This window comes from Nomascus leucogenys, chromosome 1a, assembly GCF_006542625.1.
Source record: "Nomascus leucogenys isolate Asia chromosome 1a, Asia_NLE_v1, whole genome shotgun sequence".
Classification (NCBI taxonomy): domain Eukaryota; kingdom Metazoa; phylum Chordata; class Mammalia; order Primates; family Hylobatidae; genus Nomascus; species Nomascus leucogenys.
The window spans coordinates 6,920,721-6,935,956 of record NC_044381.1 but is presented as its reverse complement, the minus strand read 5'-3'; the positions used below and the strand labels follow the sequence as shown (position 1 = coordinate 6,935,956).

The following is a 15,236-nucleotide window of genomic DNA, read 5'->3' as shown; positions in this document are numbered from 1 at the left end:
GGAAGGAAAAATAAACACAAATTCTTGGTTGCTACCTCTGGGGGAAACCAAAGGAGATGCAATTAGATAGTGACACAGAGGAGCCTTCAAAGGTATAAGGAATATTATATTTTTTAAACTGGATGATAAATACACAGGTATTGGTATTTGTTTTATTATTTTTCTCCAGAACTTACATTTACATATGCATTCCATATATTAGTTTATGTGTATGATATATTTCTTAATTAAAAAGCTTGAAAGAAAGAAAATCAATCTTCAGTTAACATTCTACTCATAAAGTCAACTGTTAAGCAAACTTCCCTATCCTCCAGGAACAAATGTAGCTACCAAGTAAAAAAAAAGTCAGTTAATACAACATCAACACTTTCAAAATTAAAAAGAAATTGCTGTCTGAAAGCAGGAATGCATTATTTAAAATTCTGTGGTTATATTTTAAAAGAACAAGTGAGCTAGTATAAAGGGGATTCCATGTGCTAAATTGTGACAATTTGACTAAAACAAAAAATATGTGAAAGTTTTTCCTTGTGCCAAGACTAAAGTTACAGACAGCATAACTTTTGCAGGCTTTTTTTCTTGTGTTTGAGATATGCTTATTGAATAGTGAGAAATAACTGATATTATAGAACAGGTTATTAAAAGTTTTATAAAGCATGTAATATATTCCCCAACACTTTCACTGCCACACCATTCAACTCAGCTGGCATAGTCAAAAGCCAAAATGAGAGTCCCTCTCAATGCTGGTATTTAGCTGGTACGCTGCAAGGCTGGTTCCTTTCTTACTTGTCTTTGCTAACGCCATGCCAGCTATTAAATATTTTGAATATCACCTGTTAGAAAGCATGAGATTTTCTTGTACAACCAAATGGCTGCCTGCTAACACACAACACTGTTAGATGAAATTAAATGTGATTATTACAAGCCATTTAAAACTTAAGAGTACAGAGGCTTTCTTCTCATAGATATGAAACTTCCTGGTCATTTATCTGAATAAAATAAGCCACAATCTACACCCTGGATATTTCATTTCCATAAAGTTTTAACAGAACTGCCTTGCGTGGTGATCTGAAAATGCAACTCAAAGGTCTGAAAGCTTGACCAGCATGGTATGACAAGCTTTTCACTTTGCCTCCTTCATGGGCTGCTCCAGCTATTCCCCAAATTGCTGACTTCATTATTTCTCTGTGGAATTCTTAGTTGGCTCAGCCTTACTTAGCTGGTAGCTGGGCTTAGTGTGAAAGCTACTAAAGTGAAAAGACTCTGTTAAACACCTCTCTTCTCCCCATAGATAAGGCTACATTATTTTCCCACTCTGGACAGATATGACTTCTTCTTGAGTGTACCCACTGATGCACAGAGAAATAAATATAACTCGTAGCCTTTCCTTTGCCAAGAGACTTTTCATAAAATAGGTACAGTGAACTGCCATTCTAGAGGTTACTAGTTGCTGCATGTTTCTACCTAGATAGTAGGGAGAACCAATGGGTCTAAGCCCAGATGCTCTTTTACCAGCTTTTGCCATAAATGCCTAGAAAAAAATTGGATGCTGACAAACTAATAGACTTCTAAGTTTTATACTTTTATGAATTAAGAAATATAAAGACTTAAAAATATATTTTTTTGTCACATCACAGTGCAGATGACCTTAATGCTTCTAAATGTTGAATCTGCTTTCACGGGCCTTATAGCACTGAGCAGAAATTCTTCCACTTGACATAATGAAAAGTAATAATAATTGGACAGCCAGATGTAAGCATTACCTGTCATGTCCTAGGCATGGTATCCCCCAAACATTTTTTGTAAAACAGCTTATACTCCTTTGAGTTAATAGCATCTAATTTTTTATATTAAATGACCACCACATACTGACAATTATGATTAAGTTTCCACAAACCATATGGCTCTTGAAGAAGTCAGTGAAGAAAAAATAATGCCACCATACATTCAGGTAATATGGACCTTTTTTCTTATGGGGAAAAAACAGGAAGCTGGAGATAGTCACTAAATTACATCAGAATGAATATTGATACTTATTTCTGTGCCTGAAACTTGTTCAAAAGTTTAGAATGAAATATTACTAAAGGAAACTTAACAATTATGGGTCAGGCACAGTGGCTCACACCCGTAATCCCAGCACTTTGAGAGGCTGAGGCAGGAGGATTACTTAAGCCCAGGAGTTTGAGATCATCCTGGGCAACATAGTAAGACCTCATTTCTACAAAACATAAAAAAATTAGCCAGGTGAGGCAGCACACGCCTGTGGTCTCAGCTACTTAGGAGGCTGAGGTGGGAGGATAGCCTGAGCCCAGGATGTCAAGGCTGCAGTGAGTTGTGATTGAGCTACTGCTCTCCAGCTTGGGTGACAGACTCTGTCTCAAAAATAAATAATAATAATAATAATAATAATAATAACAACAATAATTTACAAATATGAAGGAGTTATGCTGACTACTGATCAAGTATTGTTAAACAGGATTGCTAAAGAATGTGGACAAATAATATATATATATAAGAGATAATGGAAAAATAAAATTTAGGGAGGAAAAACTTTGGAACTAATAAATTCAGATTTGAGGAAGTTCATGTTTGGGTCTAACAATTCTCCAAAGAAAAGAACAAGTGGAAAAAAGCATATAGTCCTCTGAAAAGAAATTACAAACAGCTTAAAGAGCATTTCTTAAACAATTGTCAATAGTAAGTCAGCAGGCTAAGAAGTTAGAGTGGCTGAGATTTGAGCACAACAGACACACAAAACTAAGAAGTTCTGTTAAACTCTAAGGAAACACTGAATCTTTGCCAGGAACTATGTGGGAAATAATGAGCAAAACATTCTTACCATTGCAAAAGGTCTCAGATGCACTAATATGGCTAGGGAAAATTATGACAATCGTTTAATTTATGGAATGTTCAAAGTGGAGGGGAATTAGATGTAAACTGGGTGCTGATTAAAAGTAAAGCACTCAGCCAAGTTTGTAGGTGAACTTCCCCTTAGTTCTGGAAATAGCAATGGGAATGGCAAAAAAAAGTTACAGAAGAGAACGATGGCTGGCAGGAACTCTTTCCCTCAGGCAACAGGTGAATGTAGCCCTGAAGCAAATAGATAGAAGGTTTTAATGTCACTTCATTAATATTTTCATATTTAAAAATGATGGAAACTTTGAATAAAAAAATAGCTTCACAAAGAGGATTAGAGATGCACTAAATGAAGTAGTTTGGAATTGTTCTTTAGTTCTTTTTTCTTAATGGGACCTGACCCTGGACTTTAATCTCTGATCTGAAATTTACTGACTTTATGATTTTGGGTTAGTGCTACAATCTTTTCAAATTCCACTGTCTTAATTTCATAAATGGAGATAATATTTACCTCACAGAGGTGCTGTGAGGGATAATGTGGAAGATAAATGTCTCACTTTTAGTAAATGGTCAGTGATTAATAAATTACCTTTGATGACTGCTTCTAACATGTTTTACCCATCACAACACCTGTCTTGAGTGGGATTTTGTTGCTTGTTTGTTTCACATTTTACACAAGAGAAAAAAATTCAGGTTCGGGAAAGTTAAGTAAGATCCAAAATTACACAGCTGGTCAATGATGGATGATGGACTGGAGGACTGACTGCCTCTAAAAATTTGTGTTTTTACTATTATGCTATATTGCACTCTTCACTTAAAAAATACAAGACAAAAATAAATACCTTCATAGGTATACTGTAATCTACCAATAATAACATGAGCAGCATGTTCCAGGAGTCCGCTATAGGGAGGAAGTGCCCCCAATTCCTCATTCCCTCTTACCACTCCCTGCATACTGAACTTTGCCTGAACTTTTTGAGGCCCACTAAGGTTGTGTCCCCTTAAAAGTTACTTTTGCTTGCAGACATCAGCACCAGAGAACCTACAGGAAACCGAAGAGATTAGAGGTTCTACCATGATTTCCTGAAGTTCTTGAACCCAACCCAATCATTTTGTTGTTGATAGAATTAAGGTCCATTTCTTTCTGCTGTTCCAGAAGTTTATATTTGGTCTTAATGTTTCTAAATGTTCTGCTACAAACTGAGATACAAAGAAGGTGAATTCCAGTGACCCTCTTGATTTCCACCATGTTTGCCAAAATTTCAACTTGAATGAAAGGTACATTGATTTTGGCACAGTCTGACTCACATCTCCAGAAAAACTCTTATGGTATCAGATTTACTGACGTATATATTTTCTGATGTAGACATATATATATATATATATATATAAATGGAGTATATATATATAAATGGAGTATATATATATAAATGGAGTATATATATATGGGGACATATATATATGGGGACATATACATAAGGGAGAAAATATATATATATAGGGAGAATATATATATTCTCTCAATGCTGACCCCTCTTCAGTATTTCCCTGTATTGATTTAATTCCCTGATGGAGCTTAACTTTTCACAATTGAATTTCATGTCTATTTCCCCGAAGTTAGTCGTAAGCTCTGTTTCCTTAATCACTGGGAAACCCTGGCCAAGAGTGACATTTCCTGTTTCTCAATCTCTTCCCTTATTTTCAGTTCTGGCTATTTGAACCCCTAAGTGAAAGTTTGCCTCAGGATTCTTTTCTGTCTATAAATGGGAAAGGGAAAGGGAAAGAGGTGCTTTCTGGCTGTAGATACTGTAAGCTAAACAACGATGGGAAATAGATAAACATCTAGGTTGCTTAGGAAATCAATTATGAAGTAACCAATCAAAGATTGGTAGAAGGTCCAGGATCCTTTCAGAGAAGAATGGAGAAAATGTGAAATTTGAGCTCAGGAAAGTGTGATGCTTGTGCTAGGAGTTCTTAACTGTTTCAGACACTACCGAGCTGTGTGATTCAGTTCAACAACCCTAAACTTTGGGAAATAGAGGATTCTGAAGTTTTCTGAACTCAGAGAGGTACATTTTCTGGGTAGAAATCAAAAGAGGAGCATTAAGTATTCAAAAGGCAAATTTGAGAAGTAATAAGTAAGAATGTTGGAAACAGTATAGGACCCCAGTGTGTCACAGAAGGATGCTTCAGGCGGGAGAAGCACAGTGCAGAGGAGGAAGTACGGGTCTTCGCCCTAGACACTTCACTCTCAAGTCTCTGACTTGTATGCAGCTGCAGGACATACTTTTGGATTTGTGCTATTTTCTTAATTAAAATAGTCTGGAGGCATATATTCATGTGTGGAAAGAAAAGGCAGAGAAAATTGTGAGGAGGCAGAAAGCAAGGAATAAAGAAAAGAAAACAACCTTCAAAGGAAAGTCTGTAAATGAAGAATAGTAGCAAAACTGATGAGCTTTTGAATTTCTTCACTTAGGGTATCCATTCCTTGTTTTTCCACAAAAGTTTATTTTTGAGGGGATGGTACCTCTCAATTCTTGTATTTGAAACTGACAGTGAGAAATAACAGTGAGAAAATTATGACACTGAAAGAGATCTGACCTAACCAACCCCATCATGCTTTTAACCTTCATATTGCCCTTGGTCATTCCTGGGCTTGGGCCAAGCTAACTTTGGGAGAAATTTAGTGTATGGTTTAAATGATAATAACCCTTCACCAAAAGTAAACCACCTTGGTAAAAATAATGAAAGACCACCAAATTAGGAGTTTGAGAGGGGACTGAATTCTGCTAAGATGTAGGCATAGTAAAATGATTACTAGCCATTACTCTGGAGGTCACAAGATTTGCAACTTCCCTAGTGACTACTGTAAATAACATCACTATTGTATAAGCTAAGATTGACCTTTAGAGATGTCTGTTCAGGCTTTTGCATTTCTGATGACCAGTGACTCCTCTGTGGCTCCCACCCAGAAATAGACTCAGTGCATACACGAGGACCATTTTTCACATGCCTGTGATTTTATTCCCAACCAATCAGCAGCACCTATTCCCCTAAGCCCTTTGCCCGTCAAACTAACCTTGAAAAACCCTAGCCTCCAAATTTTTGGGGAGATTTGAATAATAACTCTGAATCCTCTGTGGCATGGCTGGCTGGCCCTGTGTCAATTAAACTCTTCACTGCCATGCCATGGTTTCAGTTAATTGGTTTTGTCTGTGCAGTGGGCAGGAAAAGCCCATTGGACAATTACATGTTTGTTCCCCTTTAACTTTTTTTTTTTTTTTTTTTTTCGGAGATGAAATTTAGCTCTTGTTACCCAGGCTGGAGTGTAATGGCATGATCTTGGCTCACTGCTACCTCCACCTCCTGGGTTCAAGCGATTCTCCTGCCTTAGCCTCCCGAGTAGCTGAGATTACAGGTGCCCACCACCACGCCCACCTCGTGGGTTTTTTTGTATTGTTTTTGTATTTTTAGTAGAGACAGGGTTTCACCCTCTTGGCCAGGCTGGCTGCGAACTCCTGACCTCAGGCGATCCACCCACCTCGGCCTCCCAAAATGTTGGGATTACAGGCTTGAAACACCACGCTTAGCAATGTCCCCCTTTTACTGAAAACCACTTGTAAACAATTGCAAGCATGTTTGTCTTGAGTAAGCATTAGGAGTTAGAAGTAGAATTATCAACTTGCTTTATAGTTTCCAGCCTGGCAACAAAGCAAAGACCCTATCTCTACATAAACTAAAAAAATTACCTAGGCATAGTGGCATGTGCCTGTAGTTCCAGCTACTTGGGAAGCCGAGATGGGATGATTGCTTGAGCTCAGGAGTTGGAGGCTGCAGTGAGCTAGGATCACGTCACTGTGCTCCAGCCTGCGCTACAGAGCAAGATCCCATCTCTTAAAAAACATAAAATAAAATAAAATAAAATAAAGTTTCATGGAGGGGGCAGAATTTACTATAAAAACTATTACAATCTGTTTTAGCAATTTATTAACTTTACAAATCACCCAAAGGAAAGCAAATGGAGTTATAAATTAATAACAGTTATTGTCATTGACTTTTACTGCTATTAGCAATAATAACAAATTGGCCTTATGAATTATTTTTCAGGAAAAAAAAAAAAACACAGTTCTCCATGGTTCCCAAAGTTTTACTTTGCAAAATCTGACTAAAAATCTCCCAGAATATTCAGTCTTACCTTGTGATCTTGTTTTGATTTCTTCCCTGAAGAGCTCCAGCTCTGTGTTCGCAGGAGTCTGTAGACTCTTTATTAACCAAAGTTTGGCAGAGACCCAAATTGCCTTAGAAGGGAGATCTGGGCGGGTGAGATTTTAGCAGGCTTAAAATCTCATGTAAAGAGCCAACAGAGTTACAGTTCTGTCAACGCCTAAGGCTCATTACTTTCTGTGTCCTCCCAGCAATTATGATTCTTCTTCTGCCCCTAAACTTTACGTTTTGGCTCTCTTTGGAGTTGAACTCCTAAACTTCAACTTCAGCACTGTTCATTTTGAAATTCTTTTGCCATTTATATATTCACTTTTGGCCGTTGGCTTCTTAACTTACAAACTTCATTAAGAGATCAGTTTATTCTTCCAAATTCCTTTATAATAGAAATTTGTGACCCCCTTTGTCATATCAGTAATAAGCAGCTCGTCTGCAAATACAAGCTCTCAGATACTCTGTATTCCAACATATCTGACGTGCTTTCCTGCTCCCCACTGTTCATCTTTTCTATTTATCTCAAAAATCTCACAGAAGATAATACTTTTTTACAAAAGCAAATCCTGTACTGTAGATCCCATGAGACGTTGTTCTTCTCACCTCATGAGAAATTTTGCTCCTGCTCGCCCTTTCTCTATCTCGTTTGGCATCTGTAGCAGAAAATAAAGGGGTGAAGTGATGCTCTTTTAAGACTTGGACTGATTCCACATCCTAAGATCACACATTGGAAGGAAGACTGCTGCTGTACTTAGAAGGATACTGTGATGGACTGTTACCCTAGCAAGCCCCTACAGCCATTCAATCTACAAGATTAGAAGGGTGAACTTGAAACAAAGGGGCAGCAGAAAAAAGTTTACTGTAAAATGAAATAGGAATTTTTTAGTTTTTCTCATGGCATATTGAGGGATAGAATGTTAGGGTTCTGGAATCCAGGGGAAAGAGAAAATGAGACAGCAATAGATGGCTGACCAGGCTTGGGAAAATGTGACTGTGATGGAGTCCCCTTTGGAAAAAACAACTAAGGAACTCTTTTATCTTGTTTAAAGTTGTTTCATTTTCTGTGCAGTAATCCCCTTTAAACATCCCCAAACCTGAGCAATCATCTGCTACAAGCCATAGTGTTGTGTTTGTGAGTAATGAAGAAAGATGGCTGTCTGCCCTTTGGATAAAGCAGTGAAGCAAGCAGACAGGATGCCAACATGACAAGAATGAATCAGGAATTGAGCTGTGTGCAATAAATAGGAGGGAAGGGCGACAAGGAACAGCCAAGGGAATATTAGCATACTCTACTCCGGGAATTCTTGCAAATACTGAGGAAATTACAAAGGATGAATAATGTATCTTTATGATGTATATTGAACCCTCCTTCATTATTTCAAAAATTTCTCTTTTTATCTCTAATTATGCTTCATGCCTTAAAGTCTGCTTTGTCCATTTGTCTGCTTTCTCCATTAGCAGAGCTCTGCAAACATTCTTTCGGTTAGTATGCACATAATGTATCTCTTTTCATCTTTTTTCTTTCAAACTTTCTGTGTCCTTACATTAAAGAAGTGTCACATATAAATAGTATACAGTTTTTTGTTTTTTTTTTTTACCAGTTTGACAATCATTTGTCTTTGAACTGGAACATCTATTGTAATTATTGATATACCTGAATTTGCTTCTACTATCTTGCTTTTTTCCCCTGCTATTTTGTCCCCCTGGCTTATGCTCTTTTTTGGATAAAACAACTTTTTTTTTTTTGAGATGGAGTCTTGCTCTGTCACCTAGGCTGGAGTGCAGTGGTGTGATCTCGGCTCACTGCAAGCTTCGCCTCCCGGGTTCACGCCATTCTCCTGCCTCAGCCTCCGAAGTAGCTGGGACTACAGGCGCCCGCCACCACGCCCAGCTAATTTTTTGTATTTTTTAGTAGAGATGGGGTTTCACCGTGTTAGCCAGGATGGTCTCAATCTCCTGACCTCTGATCTACCCGCCTTGGCCTCCCAAAGTGCTGGGATTACAGGCATCAGCCACCGTGTCTGGCCTGGATGAAACAATTTTTAAAAAATTATTCAATTTTCTCCCAGCAGTCAAGAACTATAATTCTTGTGTCTTTATGAAACAAGAACAAAAACAAAAAGGCTGCTAAAACCACAGCTCTGCTTTTAAGAGGCTTTCTGATTTTTTTTTTTTTTTTTTTTTTTTGCCTTTACCCCCATGCAGCTGCATAATTCGGCAAGTGTTTTGAAGAGGAAACTCCTTATATGTAGGTTCAGTTCTCCAGCCCTCTCTTCTTGCTGGGGGCTTGGCCCTTCCAATTTCCAATTTTGTCTCTTCATTCCCACAACACCAATCAACAGTGATTTCTCTGTCTCCTGGCAGTGACCTCCTACCTTGGTAAAATACAGATTCCCTGCCTTGGCCAATGCTCTTGTAACTATTATGAAAAGTAGCTAACTACTGTTAGCTAATCTCTCCGTGGAATCTTAGCCCCTCATCCTTCGTGCTTCAGCAGCTCTCTCCTGATCTGCCTTTCTGGTTATTCTCAATAGTAACATTGGACTGCCACAAGTTACTGCATGCTATTCAAGTAGCTAGCTGAATGAAGATGAAAGCATGGCTCTAGAAGGCAGGACGACTAAGGGTTAAGTCATACAGACTTTATTCTAGTAACCATATAATTTGTCATCTGAGTCATAAATTTTTGAGAATGAAAAGAATGTTATTAATCATTTGACCAGAATAATAGGAAAACACTGAGATATGGTCACCCCAGGTTTTATGACTTTTATAGTTCTTCATCCCCTACCGCACTACTTCCCAAATCCCAAATCTGCCTTATTAACTTCCTCCTTTCAGGGTAGATGCAAGGTATATGGGTGATTGTCTAAAATTTTGCTGACTTGTAGACATATACTTTTTTTTTTTTTTTTTAGTAAGTGTACAAATTGTCTTGGAAACTTTTTTTTTATTTTTTATTTTTTTTTTTATTTTTTATTATACTTTAGGGTTTTAGGGTACATGTGCACAATGTGCAGGTTTGTTACATATGTATCCATGTGCCATGTTGATTTCCTGCACCCATTAACTCGTCATTTAGCATTAGGTGTATCTCCTAATGCTGTCCCTCCCCCCTCCCCCCACCCCATAACAGTCCCCGGAGTGTGATGATCCCCTTCCTGTGTCCATGAGTTCTCATTGTTCAATTCCCACCTATGAGTGAGAACATGCAGTGTTTAGTTTTTTGTCCTTGCGATAGTTTACTGAGAATGATGTTTTCCAGTTTCATCCATGTCCCTACAAAGGACACGAACTCATCATTTTTTATGGCTGCATAGTATTCCATGGTGTATATGTGCCACATTTTCTTAATCCAGTCTATTGTTGTTGGACATTTGCGTTGGTTCCAACTCTTTGCTATTGTGAATAGTGCCGCAGTAAACATACGTGTGCATGTGTCTTTATAGCAGCATGATTTATAGTCCTTTGGGTATATACCCAGTAATGGGATGGCTGGGTCAAATGGTATTTCTAGTTCTAGATCCCTGAGGAAACGCCACACTGACTTCCACAATGGTTGAACTAGTTTACAGTCCCACCAACAGTGTAAAAGTGTTCCTATTTCTCCACATCCTCTCCAGCACCTGTTGTTTCCTGATTTTTTAATGATGGCCATTCTAACTGGTGTGAGATGGTATCTCACTGTGGTTTTGATTTGCATTTCTCTGATGGCCAGTGATGATGAGCATTTCTTCATGTGTTTTTTGGCTGCATAAATGTCTTCTTTTGAGAAGTGTCTGTTCATGTCCTCTGCCCACTTTTTGATGGGGTTGTTTGTTTTTTTCTTGTAAATTTGTTTGAGTTCATTGTAGATTCTGGATATTAGCCCTTTGTCAGATGGGTAGGTTGCAAAAATTTTCTCCCATTCTGTAGGTTGCCTGTTCACTCTGATGATAGTTTCTTTTGCTGTGCAGAAGCTCTTTAGTTTAATGAGATCCCATTTGTCGATTTTGGCTTTTGTTGCCATTGCTTTTGGTGTTTTAGACATGAAGTCCTTTCCCATGCCTATGTCCTGAATGGTATTGCCTAGGTTTTCTTGTAGGATTTTAATGGTTTTAGGTCTAACATATAAGTCTTTAATCCATCTTGAATTAATTTTTGTATAAGGTGTAAGGAAGGGATCCAGTTTCAGCTTTCTACATATGGCTAGCCAGTTTTCCCAGCACCATTTATTAAATAGGGAATCCTTTCCCCATTTCTTGTTTTTGTCAGGTTTGTCAAAGATCAGATAGTTGTAGCTATGCGGCATCATTTCTGAGGGCTCTGTTCTGTTCCATTGATCTATGTCTCTGTTGTGGTACCAGTACCATGCTGTTTTGGTGACTGTAGCCTTGTAGTATAGTTTAAAGTCAGGTAGTGTGATGCCTCCAGCTTTGTTCTTTTGGCTTAGGATTGACTTGGCGATGCGGGCTCTTTTTTGGTTCCATATGAACTTTAAAGTAGTTTTTTCCAATTCTGTGAAGAAAGTCATTGGTAGCTTCATGGGGATGGCATTGAATCTATAAATTACCTTGGGCAGTATGGCCATTTTCACGATATTGATTATTCCTACCCATGAGCATGGAATGTTCTTCCATTTGTTTGTATCCTCTTTTATTTCATTGAGCAGTGGTTTGTAGTTCTCCTTGAAGAGGTCCTTCACATCCCTTGTAAGTTGGATTCCTAGGTATTTTATTCTCTTTGAAGCAATTGTGAATGGGAGTTCACTCATGATTTGGCTCTCTGTTTGTCTGTGATTGGTGTACAAGAATGCTTGTGATTTTTGTACATTGATTTTGTATCCTGAGACTTTGCTGAAGTTGCTAATCAGCTTAAGGAGATTTTGGGTTGAGACAATGGGGTTTTCTAGATATACAATCATGTCATCTGCAAACAGGGACAATTTGACTTCCTCTTTTCCTAATTGAATACCCTTTATTTCCTTCTCCTGCCTGATTGCTCTGGCCAGAACTTCCAGCACTATGTTGAATAGGAGCGGTGACAGAGGGCATCCCTGTCTTGTGCCAGTTTTCAGAGGGAATGCTTCCAGTTTTTGCCCATTCAGTATGATATTGGCTGTGGGTTTGTCATAGATAGCTCTTATTATTTTGAGATATGTCCCATCAATACCTAATTTATTGAGAGTTTTTAGCATGAAGAATTGTTGAATTTTGTCAAAGGCCTTTTCTGCATCTATTGAGATAATCATGTGGTTTTTGTCTTTGGTTCTATTTATATGCTGGATTACATTTATTGATTTGCGTATGTTGAACCAGCCTTGCATCCCAGGGATGAAGCCCACTTGATCATGGTGGATAAGCTTTTTGATGTGCTGCTGGATTTGGTTTGCCAGTATTTTACTGAGGATTTTTGCATCAATGTTCATCAAGGATATTGGTCTGAAATTCTCTTTTTTGGTTAAGTCTCTGCCAGGTTTTGGTATCAGGACGATGCTGGCTTCGTAAAATGTGTTAGGGAGGATTCCCTCTTTTTCTATCGATTGGAATAGTTTCAGAAGGAATGGTACCAGTTCCTCCTTGTACCTCTTGTAGAATTGAGCTGTGAATCCATCAGGTCCTGGACTCTTTTTGGTTGGTAAGCTATTGATTATTGCCACAATTTCAGAACCTGTTATTGGTCTATTCAGAGATTCAACTTCTTCCTGGTTTAGTCTTGGGAGGGTGTATTTGTCGAGGAATTTATCCATTTCTTCTAGATTTTCTAGTTTATTTGCATAGAGGTGTTTGTAGTATTCTCTGATGGTAGATTGTATTTCTGTGGGATCGGTGGTGATATCTCCTTTTTCGTTTTTTATTGCATCTATTTGATTCTTCTCTCTTTTCTTCTTTATTAGTCTTGCTAGTGGTCCATCAATTTTGTTGATCCTTTCAAAAAACCAGCTCCTGGATTCATTAATTTTTTGAAGGGTTTTTTGTGTCTCTATTTCCTTCAGTTCTGCTCTGATTTTAGTTATTTCTAGCCTTCTGCTAGCTTTTGAATGTGTTTGCTCTTGCTTTTCTAGTTCTTTTAATTGTGATGTTAGGGTGTCCATTTTGGATCTTTCCTGCTTTCTCTTGTGGGCATTTAGTGCTATAAATTTCCCTCTACACACTGCTTTGAACGTGTCCCAGAGATTCTGGTATGTTGTGTCTTTGTTCTCGTTGGTTTCAAAGAACATCTTTATTTCTGCCTTCATTTCATTATGTACCCAATAGTCATTCAGGAGCAGGTTGTTCAGTTTCCATGTAGTTGAGCGGTTTTGAGTGAGTTTCTTAATCCTGAGTTCTAGTTTGATTGCACTGTGGTCTGAGAGACAGTTTGTTATAATTTCTATTCTTTTAGATTTGCTGAGGAGAGCTTTACTTCCAACTATGTGGTCAATTTTGGAATAGGTGTGGTGTGGTGCTGAAAAAAATGCATATTCTGTTGACTTGGGGTGGAGAGTTCTGTAGATGTCTATTAGGTCCACTTTATGTAGAGCTGAGTTCAATTCCTGAATATCCTTGTTAACTTTCTGTCTTGTTGATCTGTCTAATGCTGACAGTGGGGTGTTAAAATCTCCCATTATTATTGTGTGGGAGTTTAAGTCCCTTTGTAGGTCACTCAGGACTTGCTTTATGAATCTGGGTGCTCCTGTGTTGGGTGCATATATATTTAGGATAGTTAACTCTTCTTGTTGAATTGATCCCTTTACCATTATGTAATGGCCTTCTTTGTCTCTTTTGATCTTTGTTGGTTTAAAGTCTATTTTATCAGAGACTAGGATTGCAACCCCTGCCTTTTTTTGATTTCCAGTTGCTTGATAGATCTTCCTCCATCCCTTTATTTTGAGTCTATGTGTGTCTCTGCACGTGAGATGGGTTTCCTGAATACAGCACACTGATGGGTCCTGACTCCTTATCCAGTTTGCCAGTCTGTGTCTTTTGGTTGGAGCATTTAGCCCATTTACATTTAACGTTAATATTGTTATGTGTGAATCTGATCCTGTCATTATGATGTTAGTTGGTTATTTTGCTCATTAGTTGCTATAGTTTCTTCCTAGCCTCGATGGTCTTTACAGTTTGGCATGTTTTTGCAGTGGCTGGTGCCGGTTGTTCCTTTCCATGTTTAGTGCTTCCTTCAGGAGCTCTTGTAGGGCAGGCCTGGTGGTGAGAAAATCACTCAGCGTTTGCTTATCTGTAAAGTATTTTATTTCTCCTTCACTTATGAAGCTTAATTTGGCGGGATAGGAAATTCTGGGTTGAAAATTCTTTTCTTTAAGAATGGTGAATATCGGCCCCCACTCTCTTCTGGCTTGTAGAGTTTCTGCCAAGAGATCAGCTGTTAGTCTGATGGGCTTCCCTTTGTGGGTAACCCGACCTTTCTCTCTGGCTGCCCTTAACATTTTTCCCTTCATTTCAACTTTGGTGAATCTGACAATTATGTGTCTTGGAGTTGCCCTTCTCGAGGAGTATCTTTGTGGCGTTCTCTGTATTTCCTGAATCTGAATGCTGGCCTGCCTTGCTAGATTGGGGAAGTTCTCCTGGATAATATCTTGCAGAGTGTTTTCCAACTTGGTTCCATTCTCCCCATCATTTTCAGGTACACCAATCAGACGTAGGTTTGGTCTTTTCACATAGTTCCAAATTTCTTGGAGGCTTTGTTCATTTCTTTTTATTCTTTTTTCTCTAAACTTCCCTTCTCTCTTCACTTCATTCATTTCATCTTCCATCAGCGATACCCTTTCTTCCAGTTGATCGCATCTGCTACTGAGGCTTCTGCAATCTTCGTGTAGTTCTCGAAACTTGGCTTTCAGCTCCATCAGCTCCTTGAAGCCCTTCTCTCCATTGGTTATTCTAGTTATCCATTCTTCTAATTTTTTTTCAAAGTTTTTAACTTCTTTGCTATTGTTTTGAATTTCCTCTCGTAGCTCAGAGTAGTTTGATCATCTGAAGCCTTCTTCTCTCAACTCATCAAAGTCATCCTCCATCCAGCTTTGTTCCGTTGCTGGTGAGGAACTGCGTTCCTTTGGAGGAGGAGAGGTGCTCTGTTTTTTAGAGTTTCCAGTTTTTGTGCTCTGTTTTTTCCCCATCTTTGTGGTTTTATCTACTTTTTGTCTTTGATGATGGTGATGTACAGATGGGTTTTTGGTGTGGATGTCCTTTCTG

At 38.4% G+C, this 15,236-nt stretch overlaps 1 protein-coding gene across 1 annotated transcript in view; it reads right to left on the bottom strand.

The window, feature by feature from the left end:
* The window catches only part of IL33 (interleukin 33), a 48,965-nt gene extending 41,846 nt beyond the window's left edge, over positions 1-7,119 (bottom strand). Inside the window, exon 1 of the mRNA XM_003273835.2 lies at positions 7,049-7,119. The gene's annotated coding sequence lies outside the window, so the exon portion shown is untranslated. The remainder of the gene's footprint in view (positions 1-7,048) is intronic.
* Positions 7,120-15,236: the final 8,117 nt, after the last annotated feature.